The sequence below is a fragment of the Bubalus kerabau genome, chromosome 6, assembly GCF_029407905.1.
Source record: "Bubalus kerabau isolate K-KA32 ecotype Philippines breed swamp buffalo chromosome 6, PCC_UOA_SB_1v2, whole genome shotgun sequence".
In the NCBI taxonomy this organism is placed as follows: Eukaryota; Metazoa; Chordata; class Mammalia; order Artiodactyla; family Bovidae; genus Bubalus; species Bubalus kerabau.
In genome coordinates, this window is record NC_073629.1 from 5,136,831 (window position 1) to 5,153,777 (window position 16,947).

Genomic DNA, 16,947 nt, shown 5'->3' on the forward strand with positions numbered 1-16,947 from the left:
TATTAAATTTATTTATTTTAATTGGAGGTTAATTACTTTATAATATTGTATTGGTTTTGCCATACATCAACATGAATCTGCCATGGGTGTACACGTGTTCCCCATCCTGAACCCCCCCTCTCACCTCCCTCCCTGTACCAACCCTTTGGGTCATCCCAGTGCACCAGCCCCAAGAATCCTGTATCATGCATCGAACCTGGACTGGCGATTTGTTTCTTATATGATATTATACATGTTTCAATGCCATTCTCTGAAATCATCCCACCCTCTCCCTCTCCCACAGAGACAGCAAAAGAGACACAGATGTATGAGATATAATTCTTAGACAGTTGATTTAAACTTAACCTTGACTTAGGTCTATAGATGAGCTTAGGTATTTTTTCTATGTGTCTGTGAAAAATTATTATAAAGTTCTGATACAGGAACATTTTTGAATGACTTATATTTCCATAGTTTTATTTTTCATTTTGAAAGACCTTACAGTATTTTTCTAACTCAAGAAAAGAAGAACCATACAAACTATACCAAACAGAATCTCTTGCCTGTTATATGATTGCTTCTATCCCTTCAATGTTATTTACTTGGTAGGACACAAAAATTTGGGTCACCAATTTGTTATGGAGATTTTGAAGTTAAAATAAGAGCATAAATAAAAGTCAAAACATTTATGAAATTTAATGATATACAGGTAAATTCTATAACTAGAATACTAGTTATAGAATTTCTAGTTATAGAATTTCACTACTATAGTAGAAACTAAGTAGAATGAAGGTAATGAATTTTATACTTAATTGAATATTCTATTTTAACTGAGATATACCACACACAATATTCTGAGTCTTCAAGTCAGAAACCTAAATAGGAACAGAGAAATTATCCACTGCATTTTCTCAGTTAACAGACTATGAAACTGAGGTCTAGAGTGGTTAACAAAGATTATAGAGCTGACATTCAGTGGCCTGGCTCTAAACAGGTAATAGGAGAGGTGCATTTGCCTATGAGTACCTTATTTTTGACAAAAGAGGTAAGAATATACAATGGGGGCAAAGATAGCCTGTTCAGTATGTGGTGGTGGGAAAATTGGACAGCTGCATGTAAAAGAATGAAATTAGAACACTACTAATGCTGTACACGATGATAAACTCAAAATGGATTAAAGACCTAAATGTAAGACCAGAAATTATAAACTCTTAGAGGAAAACATAGGCAGAACACTTGATGACATAAATCAAAGCAAGATCCTCTATGACCCACCCCCTAGAGTAATGGAAATTTAAATAAAAACAAATAAGTTGAACTTCATAAAACTTAAAAGCTTTTGCATAGCAAAGGAAACTACAAACAAGGTGAAAAGACAACCCTCAGAATGAGACAAAATAATAGCAAAGGAAACAAATGACAAAGAATTAATTTCCAAAACATACAAGCAACTCATACAACTCATTATCAGAAAAACAAACAGCCAGCTGAGCTATTTCAAATCCTAAAAGATGGTGCTCTGAAAGTGCTGCACTCAACATGCCAGCAAATATGGAAAACTCAACAGTGAGCCATAGGAATGGAAAAGGTCAGTTTTCATTCCAGTTCCAAAGAAAGGCAATGCCGAAGAATGCTCAAATTACCACGCAATTGAACTCATCTCACATACTAGTAAAGTAATACTCAAAATTCTCCAAGCTAGGCTTCAACAGTACATGAACTTCCATATGTTCAAACTCGATTTAGAAAAGGCAAAGGAACCAGAGATCAAATTGCCGACATCTGCTGGATCATCAAAAAAGCAACAGAATTCCAGAAAAACATCTACTTCGGTCTAATTGACTATGCTAAAACCTTTGACTGTGTGGATCATAACAAACCATGGAAAATTCTTAAAGAGATGGGAATACCAGACCACCTGACCTGCCTCCTGAGAAATCTGTATATAGGTCAAGAAGCTGAACATGGTTATAACTGAACATGGAACAACAGACTGGTTCCAAACTGGGAAAGGAGCATGTCAAAGCTGTATATTGTCACCCTGCTCATTTAAATTATATGCAGAGTACATCATGAGAAATGCTGGGCTGGATGATGCACAAACTATAATCAAGATTGCCAGGAGAAATATCAATAACCTCAGATATGCAGATGACACCACCCTTATGGCAGAAAGTGAAGAAGAACTAAGGAGCCTCTTGATGAAAGTGAAAGAGGAAAGTGAAAAAGTTGGCTTAAAGCTCAACATTCAGAAAACTAAGATTACGGTATCTGGCCCCATCACTTCATGGCAAATAGGTGGGGAAACAATGGAAATAGTGACAGATTTTATTTTTTTGGGCTCCATCAGTCACTGCAAATGGGGACTGAAGTCATGAAATTAAAAGATGTTTGCTCCTTGGAAGGAAAGTTATGACCAACCTAGGCAGCATATTAAAATGCAGAGATATTACTTTGCCAACAAAAGTCCATCTAGTCAAAGCCATGGTTTTTCCAGTGGTCATGTATGGATGTGAGAGTTGGACTATAAAGAAAGCTGAGCACTGAAGAATTGATGCTTTTGAACTGTGGTGTTGGAGAAGACTCTTGAGCATCACTTGGACTGCAAGGAGATACAATCAGCCCATCCTAAAGTAAATCAATCCTCAATATTCATTGGAAGGACTGATGCTGAAGCTGAAACTCCAATACTTTGGTCACCTGATTCGAAGAGCTGACTCATTGGAAAAGACCCTGATGCTGGGAAAGATTGAAGGCAGGGGGAAAGGGGACGACAGCAGAGGATGAGATGGTTGGATGGCATCACTGACTTAATGAACATGAGTTTGAGTAAGCTCTGGGAGTTGGTGATGGACAGGGAGTCCTGGCATGCTGCAGTCCTTGGGGTCACAAAGAGTCGGACATGACTAAGTGACTGAACTGAACATCATATGAAATGCTGGGCTGAATGAAGCACAAGCTGGAATCAAGATTGCCGGGCGAAATATCAATAACCTCAGATATGCAGATGACACCACCCTTATGACAGAACACAAAGGGGAACTAAAGAGCCTCTTGATGAAAGTGAAATAAGAATGAAAAAAACTGGCTTAAAACTCAATATTAAAAAAATGAAGATCATGGCATCCAGTCTTGTCACTGCATAGCAAATAGATGGGGGAAACAATGGGAACAGTGGTATTCATCCTATATATATTAGTTTGCATCTGCTAATCCCAAATTCCCAATTTATCCCTCCCACACCTCTTCTCCCTCTTGGCAACTTTTTAAAATATAAAGTTGGCTTCTATGATTTGATGTTTTTTACTCTCATTTCTGGTTTTCTAAGGATTCTGGTGAGATAGTGCTGGTTAGGTGAAATGTTAATTTCAACTAATATTAGTTAGTTGAATATGTAATTGTGATGTGTCTTGTTTCTTTGCTTGTTTGTTTTCTGATTGCATGGGCATGGGAGGCAGGATTAGTTTCCAGAGCAGGATTCAAACCCGTGCTCTCTGCAGTGGAAGTGTGGAGCCTTAACCACTGGACTGGAAGGGAAATCCAGTTGTGATGTTTTTAAGCAGAGCGTCCCATTACAAAAGTGTGGATCAGCTTGTTACAGAATAAAAGGACTGGAATTAAGTGAGCACTGTGATGATAAGTACATAAAAGAGAGAGATAAAGAGATGGTGATAGATGGGGAACAGGAAGAATTAGAATTTGTCTGGGACACTAGCATTCTCACCCTGCCCCCTTATGTACTATATTTAACATCAAATGGCAGAACAAGGTTGCCGAGAGTAAGAAGCTGGAGCCCTGCCAATCCACTGGCATCCAAGCCATGCACTTTGCAACTCCACTTCTCCAGGCTGTTCATGTGAGGAGGATGGATGACAATAGGATTCCAAGGAAATTACTTTGCCCTGAGCTGAAAGGACAACCATTAGCAAGCCCTCTCCTGAAGGTCAGAGGAAGCTCTCCAAGGATATATAAATGTATGTAGAGGTAGTAGAGCTCAGGCGCCAGTTGCCACAATCACTGTGGATAAAAAATACTGATCAGAGTGGAAGTTATTACAGTGTTGGGTTAGAGGGTTCTGGGAGCTATAGTTGTCTGTGTGTGTGTGTGTGTGTGTGCGCACACATAGATCTATGTTATTGTAGGCATCTATTGTTATAGGCAGATATTACTTTTGTTCCTAGTGTTGTACAAAATAAGTGTCTTGATTCTATTCCCTTTTTTTGATTTACCACTAAATACTTCTGATGGCCAAAAGCCTTTTTTTCTGTTTCTTCCCTGGTTTTCACTATTCTCTTAACCCTTCCTGTAATACTTTTCTATACTTTAGGTGTCATGGGCAGATATTTTCCAAAGTCGGCTGCAATAATTCCACTTCTGGGCATATATTAGAAAAAAAGCAAAAAATTATTCAAAAGGATACATGCACCCCAATGTTCATAGCTATAGTATTTACTCTTATCAAAATATGAAAGCAAGCAAAGCTTCCAGTGACAGATGAATAAATAAAAAGATGTGGTATATTAATATATATACAATGGAATATCAGCCATAAAAAGGAATGAAATTTTGTCACTTGCAGTAATAAGGATTGACCTAGAGGGCATTATGCTAAGTGAAATAAATCAGACAGAGGAAAGCAAATACTGTACGATACCATTTATATGTAGAATCTAAAAATACAATAGATCAGATCAGATCAGGTCAGTCGCTCAGTCGTGTCCGACTCTTTGCGACCCTATGAATCGCAGCACACCAGGCCTCCCTGTCCATCACCAACTCCCGGAGTTCACTCAGACTCACATCCATCGAGTCAGTGATGCCATCCAGCCATCTCATCCTCTGTCGTCCCCTTCTCCTCTTGCCCCCAATCCCTCCCAGCATCAGAGTCTTTTCCAATGAGTCAACTCTTTGCATGAGGTGGCCAAAGTACTGGAGTTTCAGCTTTAGCATCATTCCTTCCAAAGAAATCCCATGGCTGATCTCCTTCAGAATGGACTGGTTGGATCTCCTTGCAGTCCAAGGGACTCTCAAGAGTCTTCTCTAACACCACAGTTCAAAAGCATCAATTCTTCAGCGCTCAGCCTTCTTCACAGTCCAACTCTCACATCCATACATGACCACAGGAAAAACCATAGCCTTGACTAGACAAACCTTTGTTGGCAAAGTAATGTCTCTGCTTTTGAATATGCTATCTAGGTTGGTCATAACTTTCCTTCCAAGGAGTAAGCGTCTTTTAATTTCATGGCTGCAGTCACCATCTGCAGTGATTTTGGAGCCCAGAAAAAATAAAGTCTGATACTGTTTCCACTGTTTCCCCATCTATTTCCCATGAAGTGGTGGGACCGGATGCCATGATCTTCATTTTCTGAATGTTGAGCTTTAAGCCAACTTTTTCACTCTCCATTTTCACTTTCATCAAGAGGCTTTTGAGTTCCTCTTCACTTTCTGCCATAAGGGTGGTGTCATCTACATATCTGAGGTTATTAATATTTCTCCCGGCAATCTTGATTCCAGCTTGTGTTTCTTCCAGTCCAGCGTTTCTCATGATATATTCTGCATATAAGTTGAATAAACAGGGTGACAATATACAGCCTTGACGAACTCCTTTTCCTATTTGGAACCAGTCTGTTGTTCCATGTCCAGTTCTAACTGTTGCTTCCTGACCTGCATACAAATTTCTCAAGAGGCAGATCATGTGGTCTGGTATTCCCATCTCTTTCAGAATTTTCCACAGTTTGTGGTCCAGCTGGTAAAGAATCTGCCCGCAATGTGGGAGACCTGGGTTCGATCCCTGGGTTGGGAAGATCCCCTGGAAAAGGGAAAGGCTACCCATTCCAGTATTCTGGCCTAGAGAATTTCATGGATGGTATAGTCCATGGGGTTGCAAAAAGTACAATAAACTAGTGAATATAACATAAAAGAAGCAGACTCACAGATGTAGAGAACAAATCACTGTTACCAGTAAGGAGAAGGAAGGGAAGAGGTGTAAGATAGGCATAGGGAATTAAGAAGTACAAACTATTAGGTTTGAAATAAGCTACAAGAATATATTTTACAGTATATATATTTTATAATATAACAAATATTTCATAATAACTATAACTGGAGTACAAATTTTAAAAATTGTGAACCACTATAGTGTACACCTGTAACTTATAGTATTATATAGCAACCATACTTCAATTTAAAAAGGCAAAAAAAAAAAAATCCTCCTCAACACAATATAATTGTTCACTTTCCACTTGATTAGAAGAGTAACAGTGCAAGCCCAGTGGTTCAACTAACATGACATTTCTTGATCAGGAGACAGCTGAAATTGGTCTGAACCAGGACAGCTCTCTGAGTTGCCATTAATTTTTGCCTTGCTGTGAAATAGAACCAATGTTTTAGAGGATTATTCAATTTCTCAAGAGAAGACAAAAATCTGAATTTTTTTAATAAATCAACAATATTTGAGCCAATATATGAGCCAATGGTGACACTGTCATGGGGACATAAATTTACGGAATATAATGAATGAAATTCTACATCACTGACTTGATGAACGTGAGTCTGAGTGAACTCCGGGAGTTGGTGATGGACAGGGAGGCCTGGCATGCTGCAATTCATGAGGTCCCAAAGAGTCAGACACGACTGAGCGACTGAACTGAACTGAAGAGCTGATTTAAAAAAAATACAACAATAATATAGAGGAGTAATATGATAACATGCAATTAAAAGAAACTTGCTCCTTGGAAGCAAAGGGATGATAAACTTAGACAGCATACGAAAAAGCACAGACATCACTTCACTGGCAAATGTCCATATTGTCAAATGTATGGTTTTTCCAGTAGTTATGTATGGATGTGAGAGTTGGAACATGAAAAAAGCTGAGTGCTAAAGAATTGATGCTTTCAAATTATGGTGCTGGAGATGACTCTTGAGAGTTCCCTAGACTGCAAGGGGCTCAAACCAGTCGATCCTAAAGGGAGTCAACCCTGAATGTTCATTGGATGGACTGATGCTGAAACTGAAGCTCCAGTACTTTGACTATCTGATGCAAAGAGCCAACTTATTGGAAAAGACTGTAATGCTGGGAAAGATTGACAGCAGGAGAAGGGGGTGTCAGAGGATGAGCTGGTTGGATGACATCATTGACTCAATGGCCATGAGTTTGAGAAAACCATAGGAGATAGTGAAGGACACAGAAGCTTGGCACGCTGCCATTCATGGGGTTACAAAGAGTCAGACATGACTTAGCGACTGAAGGATAAATAAAATAGATATATAAGCCAAAATAAATAAATAACTCCTCAGAAGTTGGTTGCAATAATACTTCCAATTCTTTATAAGCAATGTGACCTTGGCATTTTCCCACTGGGAAATGGTGAAGTTCTATATCCCTTCCTCTGGAATCTGAAAGGGACTATGATTCATTGGGACCAAAGAATGTGGCAGAAAAGATTGAGCTTCCACCTGGTGAGCTAGAATTCTAAGCCTTCATGTAAATAATTTAACTGCCCTGAAGTCACCACAATATGAGGAAATTCAAAGTCGCCCTGGTTGAGAAACCACATGGAGAAGCCCTAATACTAAATGAAGATGGAGCAATGCATACCCAGCCCCTTGTACCTTCTCTGCACTGCTCCAACTTCAGCTTCCATCTGACCATAGCCCCACGAGACACCCTGAGTCAGAAGCCAACAGCTGAGCCCTTCCTCAGCTCTTCACCTATAGAAACAATTGTGCTGTGCTGTGCTTAGTCACTCAGTCATGGCTGACCCTTTGTGACCCCATGGAGAGTAGCCTGCCAGGTTCCTCTGTCCATGGGGATTCTCCAGGCAAGAATACTGGAGTGAGTTGCCATGCTCTCCTCCAGGGGAACTTCCAAATTCAGGGATTAAACCCAGTCTCCCACATTGCAGGCAAATTCTTTACCATCTGAGCCACCAGGGAAGGACAAGAATACTGGATTGGGTAGCCTATTCCTTCTCCAGGGGATTTTCCCAACCTAAGAATCGAACCAGGGTCTTCCGCATTGCAGAAGGATTCTTTACTAGCTGAGCTACCAGGGAAACCCATAGAAACAATTAGGTTTTATAAAAAGATGTTTCCTTGATTCAGGCTATCAAGTTTGGAGTAATTTGCTATGCAGAAATAGAGTCTAAATAACTTTTCTTTAAGGCTTTTCTCTTGAATATGTTTCAGTTCAGTTCAGTTCAGTTGCTCAGTCGTGTCCAATTCTTTGTGATCCCATGGACTGCAGCACGCCACACTTCCCTGTTCATCACCAACTCCCAGGGCTTGCTCAAACTCATGTCCATTGAGTCACTGATGCCATCCAACCGTCTCATCCTCTGTCATCCTCTTTGCCTCCTGCTTTCAATCTTTCCCAGCATCAGAGTGTTTTCCAATGAGTCAGTTCTTTGCAACATGTGGCCAACGTATTGGAGCTTCAGCTTCAGCATCAGTCTTTCTAATGAATTTTCCTGTAGGATTGACTTGTTTGATCTCCTTGCAGTCCAAGGGACTCTCAAGAGTCTTTTCCAACACCATAGTTCAAACACATGTATACCTGTGGCAGATTCATTTTGATATTTGGCAAAACTAATACAGTTATGTAAAGTTTAAAAATAAAATAAAATTAAAAATAAATAAATAAATAAAAGGTAAACAAACAAACAAACAAACAAACAAACAAAAAACAAAAGCATCAATTCCTTGGTGCTCAGCTTTCTTTATAGTCCAACTCTGACTTCCATACATGGCTACTGGAAAAACCATAGCTTTGATTAGATGGACCTTTGTTGGCATAGTAATGTCTCTGCTTTTACATATGCTGTCTAGGTTGGTCATAGTTTTTCTTCCAAGGAGCAAGCGTCTTTTAATTTCATGGCTGCAGTCACCATCTGCAGAGATTTTGGAGCCCAAGAAAATAAAGTCTGCCACTGTTTCATTGTTTTTCCATCTATTTGCTGTGGAGTGATGGGACTGGATGCCATAATTTTTGTTTTTTGAATGTTTTTTTTTTTTTTGCATTGATGGCCTAAGTGGGCCCTTTACACATTAATTTATTTGCAATAGTTTGTGATAAATTACAAAAATAGTTTCCCAACTTGCCATTAATCTCCCAGTTTTGTTCATATTCCTAAAATCTTCATGTTTATGTAGCCAAAACTACTGATATTTTCTGTTGGAATTTCTTCCATACCTCCCCTGCTGTTCAGTATTCATTTATATTCTCTTCTCTTATATGTTTGGTTTTGCTATTTAAAAAAATTATTTATTTTAATTGGAGGTTAATTACTTTACAATATTGTATTGGTTTTGCCATACACCAACATAAATCCGCCACAGGTATACATGTGTTCCCCATCCCCAACCCCACTCCCTTCTCCCGCCCTGTACCATCCCTCTGGGTGAATGTTGAGTTTTAAGGCAACTTTTTCACTCTCCTCTTTCACTTTCAGCAAAAGGCTCTTTAGTTCCTCTTCACTTTCTTCATAAGGTTGGTATCATCTGTGTATCTGAGGTTATTGATATTTCTCTTGACTATCTTGATTCCAACTTGTGCTTCATCCAGCCCAGAATTTTGCATGATGTACTCTGCGTATCAGTTAAATAGGCAGGGTGACAATGTACAGCCTTGACATACTTCTTTCCCCATTTGGAATCAGTCTGTTGTTCCATGACCAGTTCTAACTGTTGCTTCCTGACCTGCATACAGATTTCTCAGGAGGCAGGTAAAGTGGTCTGGTATTCCCATCTCTTGAAGAATTTTCCAGTTTGTTGTGATCTACATAGTCAAAGGCTTTGGCATAATCAATACAGCAGAAGTAGATGTTTTCCTGGAATTCTCTTGCTTTTTCTATGATCCAGCAGAGGTTGGTAATTTGATCTCTGGTTCCTTTGCCTTTTCTAAATCCAGTTTGAACATCTGGAAGTTCATGGTTCATGTACTGTTGAAGCCTGGCTTGGAGAATTTTGAGCATTACTTTGCTAGCATGTGAGATGAATGCAATTGTGCAGTAGTTTGAACATTCTTTGGCATTATTGTTCTTTGAGATTGGGATGAAAATTGACCTTTTCCAGTCCTGTGGCCACTGCTGAGTTTTCCAAATTTGCTGGCATATTGAGTACAACACTTTCACAGCATCATCTTTTATGATTTGAAATAGCTCAACTGGAATTCCATCACCTCCACTAGCTTTGCTTGTAATGATGCTTCCTAAGGCCCACTTGACTTCACATTCCAGGATGCCTGGCTCTAGGTGAATGATCACACCATCGTGATTATCTGGGTCATGAAGATCAATTTTGTACAGTTCTTCTGTGTATTCTTGCCACCTCTTCTTAATATCTTCTGCTTCTGTTAGGTCCATACCATTTCTGTCCTTTATTGTGCCCATCTTTGCATGAAATGTTCCCTTGGTATCTCTAATTTTCTTGAAGAGATTTCTAGTCTTTCCCATTCTATCGTTTTTCTCTATTTCTTTGCATTTGTCACTGAGGAAGTCTTTCTTATCTTTCCTTACTAAGGAGATAGAAGGCTTTCTTGTCTCTCCTTAACACTTATTAACTTTAATACATTGTTTTCAACTCTTGCTGGGATGTTGAATACCTCTTTTCCAACCTCTAGCCTCAAATCTGAGACATTGGACTGAATAATACCTCAAGAAGGGTAGAAAGAGTCTCAGCATCCTGTATTTCTCCTTCATTGCCCTGGTGTGTATCTGTTTTATAACTAAGCTGAATGTACACATCAAGCATGATGCTCTCACTAGATCCTCAACATAGTTTGCACATATGGATGGTTACAATTCCACCCGCTATAATTCATTTAACAGCCAGAGTGATGTTTGAAATACAAAACCAGACTCGTAGTACTATGCTACTCAAAATTCTTCAGTGATGTCCATCACTCTCAAAGCCTTATGTGATCACATGATTTTGTCTCTACCCACCTCTCTTATATTAACTTCTGTCACTTCTTTCCTTCATTGAACTCTTCTTGCATTGGCCTTCTTCTTACTTCTTGAATACATCTATTTCATTTCTGCTTAGGGCTTGCACATTTGCTATTTCCTCTGCTTAATGCTCTTGCCCCTGATCTTTGCATGACTTACCCCTTAGCACTCAGGCATCTGGCTCACCATCTTTTCCTTCAACTGGTTTTCTCTTATGATCCTATCTGGATTTGTCCCTACAACTGAGCATTTTGACATTCTCTGTCATATCTCTGCTTTCTTGTTTTTCATAACACTCATTACTATGTGAAATTACATTGTGTATATAAGGATATACTTCTGTTGTCTTAGACTTATCTGAGGTTTCAAAGGTAGGAGCAAGAGGTGTTAATTCCTGTTGTTTTTCAGTCACTTAGTTGTGTCTAACTCTTTGCAACCCCATGGCCTGCAGCAAGCCAGGCTTCCCTGTCCTTCACCATCTCCCAGAGTTTGCTCAAACTCATGTCCATTTAGTCAGTGGTGCCATCCAATCATATCATCCTCTGTTGTCCTCTTTTCTTCCTGCCTTCAAACTTTTCTAGCATCAGAGTCTTTTTTAATGAGTCAGCTCTTCACATCAGGTGGCCAAAGTATTGGAGCTTCAGTTTCAGTATCAGTCCTTCCAATAAATAGTCAGAGTTGATTCCTTTAGGATTGCTGATATATCTTTTAAAAGTGTCAGATCTTTATATCTGTGAGGGGACATTTAAAAACTTGTCCAGCAGGTCTTGGCCCTTCACACATCTCAAGGACATGTAAGCAGAGGTGAGATGATTGATGAGAGGAAGACTAGAGGGCAAGTATCTCTCTAAAGAGTTGCCAGTGGCTGTGCTGGGTTTCTCTGGTGGCTCAGTGGGAAAGAATCAGCCTGCCAATACAAGAGATGCAAGTTTGATCCTTGGGTCAGGAAAATCCCATGGAGAAGGAAATGGCAACCCACTCCAGTATTCTTGCCTGGGAAACCCCATGGACACAGGGGCCTGCGGGGCTATAGTCCATGGGGTTACAAAAGAGTTACACATGACTTAGAAATGAAACAACAATGATGCTGGTCATTGAATCCCTTTGGGGGAAGGAGAACTTCCCCTTTAAAATCAGCCAAGTAAATGGTCTACATGAAAACTGCTTAGCAAATGTAACCCGTGCCCTGGGATCTTGGTGTGTGTAGGAGACTGGTAGACATGGGGATCAACACCAGATTCCTGCCTGTAGAGACCAGTCATTCTGGTTGGATCCAGAGTGACTAGCTGAAGCCATTCAGAAGGCAGAGTGAGCAGAAAGGGCCGCAGTGAGAACAAGCCTTCTTCAGTGATGGCAGGACCAAGATAATCACATTTTTCAGCACACCAGATACACCTGAATCACCAATCAAGCCTTTAATCTTCTTGAAGAGGATCTTTCTCAAGAGGATTTCCTCCCAGTGGAAAGCACCCAGCAGAAAGATTGGAGGTGTAATATGGACCATCACAGGAAGGGTGTGAGTTAGAAAGGTAAGTGAGTGGGTGGGGTCATAATGATCATAAATCTGGAGGTCACCTGATTGAGAGGCACAAGACCCTTGCCAAGACATGTTTCTAAGGGTCACTAGAGGGAGCAGATCATCAAATGAACCACAAAGAGCCCCATAACAGAAAAGGCCATGCCAGATATGAAGTGGGTCTCTTGTAAACAGCATATATTTGTTCAGCCAGTGTATGTCTTTTGGTTGCAGCATTTAATTCATGTACATTTAAGGTAATTATTGATATGTATGTTCTTATTGCCATTTTGTTAATTGTTTTGGATTTGTTTTTGTAGGTCTCTTTTCTTTCTTTTTCTTTGTACTCTTGTGATTTGAGGACTTTCTTTAGTGTGTGTTTGGATTCTTTTTCTTTTGTGTGTGTACATCTATTATAGATTTTTGGTTTGTGGTTACCACGAGGGTTTGATATAGTGATAGACACACACACACACACACACACACACACACACAGGGTTGCTTCAAGTTGCTGATCTCGTAGTTTCAAATGCATTTCAAATATCCTGTATTCTCTTCCTCTCAGGATTATTGGTTTAGATATCGTATTTGTGTGTGGATGGCTTTCTACCTTTACTGGGTGTTTACCTTTACTGGTGAGGTTTCCCATTTCATTATTTTCTTGTCTCTAGTTGTGGCATTTTCTTTTCCACCTAGAGAAGTTCCTTTAGCTTTGTCATAAAGCTTGTTTTGTAGTGCTGGTTTGGTGGCATTGAACTAAGACTAAGAGGCAGACATCCTGCAGTGCAAAGTCAAGCGGGCCTTAGGAAGCATCACTATGAACAAAACTAGTGGAGGTGATGTAATTCCAGCTGAGCTATTTCAAATCCTAAAAAATGCTGCAGCTAAACTGTTGCACTCAATATGCAGCAAATTTGGAAAACTCAGCAGTGACCGCAGGACTGGAAAAAGTCAATTTTCATTCCAATCCCAAAGAAAGGCAATGACAAAAAATGTTCAAACTACTTCACAATTGCAATCATCTCACACGCCAGCAAAGTAATGCTCAAAATTCTCCAAGTGAGGCTTCAACTGTACATGAACCAAGAACTTCCATATGTTCAAGCTGGATTTAGAAAAGGCAGAGGAACCAGAGATCAAATTGCCAACATCCATTGTATTATAGAAAAAGGAAGAGAATTAAGGCCTTATCCTGTCCCTTAATTGTGCATCTACTTTCTCTCCTCACTCTCCACCAATTCTGAAGGAATAGGAGGTAATAGAATGAGAAGTAAAGAGAACTAAAAAATAGAGTGGAAACTCATAAAGTACCCCACACTTTTCCTGCTGTCCATTTCTTAGCCCAGGATGGAGGATACACTGAAACCTAAAAAGTTGAAGAGAGAGTAATACTTCAATATTAATTTGGATTGGAACTTCAAATTTTTTAAAATGAGACTCATTCAATAATATCTGGAAATGATAAGAAAAGATAAGCTGGGTGCCCTAGATATCACTGGGGATTTTGGAGAAAAGTTTCAGCATAGCACATGCAAACAAGTTTATGATGATTCAAAGGAGCTTATGATGATTTTTGGTTCACACTCCATGGAATCCAAGTTGTTTAGTAAATACACATGCACATTTACTTATTATGTATTTTCTGTCTTTTACATCAGAGGGTAAACTGCATGAGGGGAAAGAATCTGTCTTCCTTTGTTCACTGCTGTATCCCAGTGTTTAGAAGAATGTTGGCACCTTGGAAAGGGCTTCTCTGGTGGCTCAGATGGTAAAAAATCTGCCTGCAATGCAGGAGACCCGGGTTTGATCCCAGGGTCAGGAAGATCCCCTGGAGAAGGGAATGGCTACTCACTCCAGTATTCTTGCCTTGAGAATTCCATGGACAGAGGAGCTTGCCACCTATAGTCCATGGCACTAGAGTCAGACACGACTGTGACTAACGCATGGCACCTTGGAAATGCTTAATAATTTTTTCCTTGAAAAATGAATTCTAGAAGGATGGAAATAAAATATTTTTTAAATGGATATTGTAGTTCCTGAACTATTCTGGCCCAGGCTGCTGCTGCTGCTGCTAAGTCGCTCCAGTCGTGTCCGACTCTGTGCGACCCCATAGACGGCAGCCCACCAGGCTCCCCCGTCCCTGGGATTCTCCAGGCAAGAACACTGGAGTGGGGTGCCATTGCCCTCTCCAATGCATGAAAGCGAAAAGTGAAAGTGAAGTCGCTCAGTCGTGTCCGACTCAGCGACCCCATGGACTGCAGCCTACCAGGCTCCTCCGTCCATGGGATTTTCCAGGCAAGAGTACTGGAGTGGGGTGCCATTGCCTTCTCCGTCTGGCCCAGGACTCCCCTAGAAATCATATCCTTATACAGTCCAATGAGTTGGCTGGAGAGGAGGAGTGGGGAGGGGAGTGGAAAGTTCTGGAGCAAATGTACTTACTAGCTGTGTGATAACTCATTTAATGGCTGTGAGCCTCACTTTCTTTGTCTGTGGAATTAGGATTCCTACATCAACCTGACAAGTCACGGTGAACATTATAGTCACAATGTTCTCAGTTTCTGGCTCATTTTGACTACTAACAGTTCATCCTCTCCTTTTCCCCTGCAGAAAGAACACTGCCTTGTTCAGCCCTGCTGATGTTTTTCTGGTAGACAGAGCCACTGAACTTCTGAATACAGAAGGGTGACTATGATGTGCAGCAGGAGCAGTGTTTTCTCTGGGAGTTCTCTGGCCTCAAAGGTGATGGATGGGCACCTCTCAGGCATAGTTCGTTGATCAATAAGCCATAAAGTCTCAAATTATTTTGTTAGATCCATTGATCAAATCCATCGAATTTGTCCCAACTCTTTTATTGTGAAGGCAGAGACTGGTGACATTCAGTTTCTCTCTCCTTGCTACTTTCTTTCTTCCATCTGGTTTTGGGGTGCTTTGTGGCAGTGTGGGAAAGCCCAGAATTTGAGAATGAAAGTTGCCACCCTCAAAGTTGAAGGAAAAAGGCTTGTTTTGGTTTTCTACTTCAGAATGAAGCAGTGTGGTTTCTCTCTTTGGTCTTTCTAGTGGTCCCTTAGTACACAGTATTCCTCCCTTATCCCTGGGGGATATGTTCCAAGACCCTTGATGCCATCATAGATGCCTGAAACCGTGGATGGTACTTGACCTGTATATATTAATACTATGTTTTAATCCTACACATACATATTTTTGATAAAGTTGAATTTATAAATTAGACACAGTAAGAGATTCATAACAGTGAATAATAAAATAGAATAAATATAACAATATTCTGTAATAAAATTTATGTGAATGTAGTATCTTTCAAAACAGCTAATTGTGCAAATTTAATGCCTTTTGCGTCTTAACTCTGCACGTAACCCACACTATGGCTGCCACTTTTGCACTTTGAGGTGTGACAACAAAACTACCACACATTTTTTTTTCTTTTTTCACAATTTTACAGGAAGATTTATTCTTATCTTAAATCTTAGTAATCCCAGCATATGATTTTTCTTTCTTTCTTTTTTCTTTTTTTTTGTTGTGCAGTCTGGCTTAAGGGATCTTAGTTTTCTGACTGGGAATTGAAACCGGAGCCCAGCAGTGGAAACACTGAGTCCTAATTGCTGGAACGCCAGGGAATTCCCTAGCATATGATTTTTTTTCCTTCCCTTATTACATCAAGAACTTTTGTCTTTTCACTTAAAAGAAATACGTTATGCTTCTCTTTGGCATATCCAAGTTGCCAGCATCACTACTGTGCTTTGGGGCTATTATTAAGAAAGTTAGAGTTGCGCGAACTCAAGCTCTGTAATCCTGTAATGTAATCCTGTGACAGTCGATCTGATAAGAGAAAGGGCTACAAAGTGGCTAATGAGCAGGATACACTGGACAAAGGAATGTCTCACATCCTGGGTAGGATAGAGCTGGACAGCACAAGACTCCATCATGCTACCCAGAAGTTGCACAATTTAAAATTTATGAGTTATTTATTTCCGGATGTTTCCATTTAATATTTTGGACTGTGGATGACCTGGAGTAACTATGAGAAGTGAAAACATGGATAACTGGGGACTGCTGTACTGGAGCATCTTCACCTTTCTTATATTCATTCATTCATTCAATTAGTCAGTAAATATCTAGTATGTGTTACGTACCTTGGGTGAGTTATATGTGCATGGATGTTTGTTTTTTCTACAAGGGCCAACTGGGTTCAGGTTCCCAGGAAACTGAAAGATTTTTTAGGTATATGGCCCGTGGCATTTCCTCAGTTTTTATTGTTGGATGAGTGAATTGAATTGCTTTTGCGAGTAATTTGTTAGGCAGAGATTTTATTCACTTATTGAACAAATACTTATTAATTACTTTCTAGTGCAAATAATAATATCTAGGTTTTAGGGTTGTCTTGATGATAAAAGAATACATAGAGTTGCTAGTACATTTCCAGGTGCAAAATAAAATATTAATAACTGGTAGATATCATTATTATCTCCTGATAGATTTGAGTCATGGCAA

General features: G+C 39.8%; 1 long non-coding RNA gene across 1 annotated transcript in view; it reads left to right on the top strand.

The window, feature by feature from the left end:
* The window catches only part of LOC129656583 (uncharacterized), a 96,241-nt gene extending 80,519 nt beyond the window's left edge, over nt 1–15,722 (top strand). The window contains exons 2-3 of the long non-coding RNA XR_008716408.1: nt 12,307–12,454; nt 15,049–15,722. This is a non-coding gene — a long non-coding RNA (uncharacterized LOC129656583). The remainder of the gene's footprint in view (nt 1–12,306; nt 12,455–15,048) is intronic.
* Nucleotides 15,723–16,947: the final 1,225 nt, after the last annotated feature.